The sequence below is a fragment of the Haemaphysalis longicornis genome, unplaced genomic scaffold, assembly GCF_048455015.1.
Source record: "Haemaphysalis longicornis isolate Haplotype H1 unplaced genomic scaffold, Haemaphysalis longicornis Haplotype H1 scaffold_3, whole genome shotgun sequence".
In the NCBI taxonomy this organism is placed as follows: domain Eukaryota; kingdom Metazoa; phylum Arthropoda; class Arachnida; order Ixodida; family Ixodidae; genus Haemaphysalis; species Haemaphysalis longicornis.
The window spans coordinates 50,773,355-50,779,052 of NW_027526335.1; positions in this window are offsets into that span (position 1 = coordinate 50,773,355).

The following is a 5,698-nucleotide window of genomic DNA, read 5'->3' on the forward strand; positions in this document are numbered from 1 at the left end:
CAGTAACAGCACAAGCACTATCTACGGCCGCTTCATCCGCTCTCCACATCCAAAACCATCATTCAAATCATACAACTGACGTCAATTTTTCTATCTTGTACACAAACATAATAAGTATCATGCCAAAGCAACAGGAAATATGCACCATTATTCAATCGTCTAATTGTGACGTAGTGATGTTAACCGAGACATGGCTTTCACCTTCCATTCAAGACACCGAAGTTCTGCCATTCCTTTCAGATTTCACGTTGCATCGCTGTGACCGTTTATCAAGTCGAGGTGGTGGAGTGTTAATCGCGATAAAAGGCACAATCCGACATTTTAGAGTAGATAGTAATAGTTCCTTGGAAGCCGTCTTTGTGGCTTGCGAAAGTTCCCATGGTCTAATCATACTGGGTGTTTGCTACCGTCCTCCGAAATCAGATCAAAGTTTTAACATAAATTTTAATGAAACCCTGGACACTCTACACAAAACGTATCCCCGTGCAAAGTTTATAATTTGCGGGGACTTTAACTACCCAACTATAAACTGGTGCACCTTGTTTCCTCCTTCCTCTGGTGAAGGCAGCATATTCTTGGCCTGTTTGCAAAACTTCCAGCTAACCCAAGTAATTACTCACGCCACAAGAGAAACTTCACACAGTTCTAACATATTAGACCTTATCCTGATGTACGACCCAAGTAGCCTAGAGTCTGTCCATTACCTAAAAGAAATAAGCGATCACAAAATTATCCTCGCGTCTTTCAGTTTTACTTTTCCACAGGATAAGCCTACTTCAAAACGGTTAAAGCTGTATGACCGTGGTAATTACGAAAGCATTAACACCCATCTCGAACAATTTTACACTGACTACGAACGGGAATTCCACAGCCGCTCGTTTGAAACCAATTGGGAATTGTTAGTCGATAAATTAAACGAACTAACGGAAACTTTCGTACCAAGTATAACTATCAAAAACAAAGTATCGGCCCCGTGGTTCAACAACTCAATAAAAAAACTAATAAATCGGAAAAAGCGCCTGTTTAAATCCGCAAAAACAAAAAACCAGCCATCTCTTTGGAAGGCGTACTCTGAAGCCGTTAAACGCCTCTCGGTTACGATTCAGAGTGCTAAACGAGACTTTTTTTCGACAACGCTTCCCCGCATGCTCAAAAATAACCCTAAAAAATTTTGGAAAACGATAAACCCAAGTAACACAACGCCAATAGCCATATCAGGTCCCAACGATGAACCTTTAAGCGACGTAGATGCGGCTGATAGCTTAAACCAGGTCTTTTGTGCTGTTTTCACGATTGATCGCAACCCTAACTTAGCTTGTAATACTGATATTGCCATACCAAATCCCATGTCACCAATTGTCATTTCCGCGAACGGAATTATTAACATAATTAACAATATGAAAACTTCATCTGCAAGTGGAAATGACAATATAAACAGCAAAATATTAAAAAACACAAAGCTAATAATTAGTTCCATCCTGGCATTACTCTTCTCTCAGTCACTTTCTTTGGGTGACATTCCGGATGACTGGAAACTGGGTAAAATCACTCCATTATTTAAAAGCGGCAACAGATCGTCGCCATATAACTACAGACCAATATCGCTAACAAGTGTCCCATCCAAAATTATGGAGCATATTTTATTCACCCACATAATCAATCACCTGGAACAGTACAGCTTCATCCACCCTTCACAACATGGTTTCCGGAAAGGCATGTCTTGCGAAACGCAACTTGCCGCCTTCATTCATGATTTACATACAAATTTCTACCGCAATATTCAGACCGATGCAATTTTCCTCGACTTCGAAAAAGCGTTTGACAAAGTTCCACATCACCGCCTAATGACCAAGCTTTCGTTGCTTAACCTTGACCCGTCCGTCTTATCCTGGATTAATAACTTCCTCAGTAATAGAAAACAGTTTGTCATTATAAACAATGCCCGATTTAGAACTTCTTCCGTCCTTTCCGGTGTTCCTCAAGGAACAGTACTTGGTCCCCTACTCTTCTTGATATATATTAATGACCTTCCACATTGCATTACTAACAAGATCCGTTTATTTGCAGACGACTGCGTTCTTTATGCAACCATCACCACTAAAGCTGATCAGTTATCCTTACAAAGAGACCTTAAAGCCGTGCAGCACTGGTGCCAGATATGCATGCTTGCATGTATGTATGTATATAAACATGCATGCATGTATGTATGTATGTATGTATGCATGGATGCATGCATACATGTATGCATGGATGTATGTATGCCTGCATGTATGTATGTATGTATGTATACATGCATGCATGTATGTATGTATGTATGTATGTATGTAGCGAATCAGAATAGGAAATGAGGGGCTCGTTGAAAATAACACAGAAATAAGGGTTGGCAGTCGAGAAAACCTCGGAAAGCAAAGGGGAGGATGTGGTAGATCATTGAAACAGATTAAGAATTTGGAAAGAAAGAAAGAAAGAAAGTGAAGAAAAAATGCCCGCCAGGTGGGATCCGATCCCACCTGGCGGGCATTTTTTCTTCACTTTCTTTCTTTCTTTCTTTCCAAATTCTTAATCTGTTTCAATGATCTACCACATCCTCCCCTTTGCTTTCCGAGGTTTTCTCGACTGCCAACCCTTATTTCTGTGTATGTATGTATGTATGTATGCATGAATGCAAGTAGGCATGTATGTCAGAATGCATGCATGTATGCATGCGTTCATAAATGCACGTATGTATGAATGCATATATGTATGTATGCATGTATGTATGTCTGTGTGTATGTATCATGCATGTATGTACGTATGTATGTATTGTTGCGAGGTAGGCCAGACTGCGGACCGGTGACGATGAAAGGGACGTTTATTCTTTGCTACATCCTAACGAAGGGGGCCCCAGGCCTTTCGTCATCCGGACGAGCGTTCCGTGGACAGCCGTTCTTTACCGCTGCCCAAAGACGACTCTCCCGTTTCTCTCTCCTCCGGAGGTCTCGAGTCGCGCGCACCGCCACGGTCGCGCGGTTCCGAGAAGCCGGCCTTCGGTCTCCGATGAAGCCGCGACCCGCTGTCCCCCCGATTCCACCGCAGCGCACACGTGTTCATATTTTACCGACCGGGCACACAGACGGCGGTCTAAATCACTTGCTTCTGTTCGGCCTTGGCTCCCCTCCCAATGTCTTTCCGACGCGACAGGGATGCGCAGGCGCGCCAGAGTTAATGGCCGCAGAGGTCGCCCCAGAGTCCCGCACGCAACAGTATGCATGCATGTATGTCTGTATGTATGCATGTATGTATGTATATGTATGTATGGGTGTATATATATATACACACATATGTATGTATGTATGTATGTATGTATGTATGTATGTATGTATGTATGTATGTATGTATATGTATGTATATGTATGCATGTATGTATATATATGCATACATGCATGCGTGTATGTGTGTATGTATGTATGTATGTCATGTATGTGTGTATGTATGTATGTATGTGTACATGGATGCATGTATGTATGTATGCATGCATGTATGTATTTATGGGTGTATGTATGTATGTATACATGGATACATGTATGTATGTATGTATGTATGTAAGCATGCACGCATATATGTATGTATGAATGTATGTATGTATGTAAGCATGCACGCATACATGTATGTATGAATGTATGTATGTATGTAAGCATGCACGCATACATGTATGTATGAATGTATGTATGTAAGCATGCACGCATACATGTATGTATGAATGTATGTATGCATGCATGCATACATACATACATGCATGTATGCATACATACATACATACATACGCACATACATGCATACATGCATACATACATACATACACGCATACATGCATACGCACATACGCACATACGCACATGCATACATACATACGCACATACATACATACATACATACATACATACATACATACATACATACATACATACATACTGTGATGAGCTCCAGGAAGGAAACAGGCGCAGAAAAGAAAACAGTGGAAGGAGACGGGGCCAATCACTCGCTAATGGGTATGCGCCTCCAGAGAAGGAGGAAGAGGAGGAGGAACGCGACCGGGCTCTTAGGCGGACGAGCGTTCGGGGTGCGCCTGCATCAGCTGCGAATACACCCATCGACGGCGCCCGTGCTACCGCACCGGGACATCGCCAGGTAACTCCTGGTCACCAGCCGGATCCGCTACTGCACCGGGCAACAGCGCCGGGATCTCTCTCCTGACGTTTTCGCTGCGCCTGGCCGCTTCGCCTTCCGTTCCGGTCAGCGTGGAACCATCGAGCCACTCGCGACCGTGTCATAACGGACTGCATCAGTGAGACTGTTGTGTTTTTCTTCACGCATGTGCTTTCTCTCACGAATCGCCACCGAACTGCGACAGGGAAGGACTTATTCACGCTTTCCTCTCCCTTTGTGTTTCATTCTTTTATTTCTCTATTTTGTTTTTTTTTCGTCCCGTCCTGCGCATCCCAGCTTTCCCGCTCTCTGCAATATATTGCATCTACGCTTCACCTTCATGTTGTGGCCTCTGTCGTCATTGACTCCGTGTGCTCGTCTCGTGGTTCCCACCACCGAACCCTGAGTTCATCACAATTGGCGTCCACGGCAGGACGGGACGAAAAAAAAACAAAATAGAGAAATAAAAGAATGAAACACAAAGGGAGAGGAAAGCGTGTCGACGAGCCCACATAACTTTATCCCCCCATTTGATGCGCACAGAGACGACCTGGACGCATACCTCCTAAGGTTCGAGAGGGTCGCTGCAGCTCAAAAATGGCCGGAGGATAAATGGGCCGTCAGCTTGAGCACATGCCTCACCGGAGACGCGCTCTCCGTCATCGGGAGGATGACGCCAGAAGATTCTCTCGACTACCAAAAAGTCAAGCTGGCGCTCCTTCAGCGGTTTCGTTTTACCCCTCAAGGGTACAATGACAAATTCCGCCAGGCGAAAGCTGAAGACGGCGAAACTGGAACTCAGTTCGCGACGCGACTTTCCGGTTATTTTGACCGATGGCTCGAAACGTCTGGGGTTCCCAAGACGTTCGAAGCGTTACGCGACAAGATGATCGCGGAGCAATTTTCCAAGTGTTGCTCGTCGCAGCTGGCCATTTTCATTAAGGAAAGGGACTGCAAGTCGACCAAAGAAATGGCAGAAGCTTGCGATCGCTTCCTTGAAGCACAAGCTCTCACAAACTTGGGAAAGACCAGGGACGAAATAAAAGAGTCGCAAGCAGACCTGCCTTCCAAGAGAGCTCCCACCTGCTTTTTATGTGGAAAGACTGGGCACAGCGCGCATAACTGCAGAGTTGCAGGCCACAACATCCGCTGTGAAAATTGCGGAAAACAAGGCCATCACGCAGACCGCTGTCGCTCTAAGTCTCCTGATAGGGAGCAGGTGTCGGCTTGCGCTATTGAGAAGTGTCGTCACGACAACACGCAACGGCACCACGGTAATATAGGCACATTGGCACCAACACTTGCCCAGCGTAAAAAGCAACGCCAGCTCCAAACGAGCAGTGCTGCAAGGCGTATGCCTGTTGTAACCGGTGAGATCTACGGACAACAAGTTTCCGTTCTGAGAGACACCGGAAGCAACGCCGTCATCGTGCGACGAGACCTCGTCCCTGATAGTTGCCTTACAGGCCGTGCATCAACCGTCCGTTTTGTGGACAATACCACAAGGAGACCT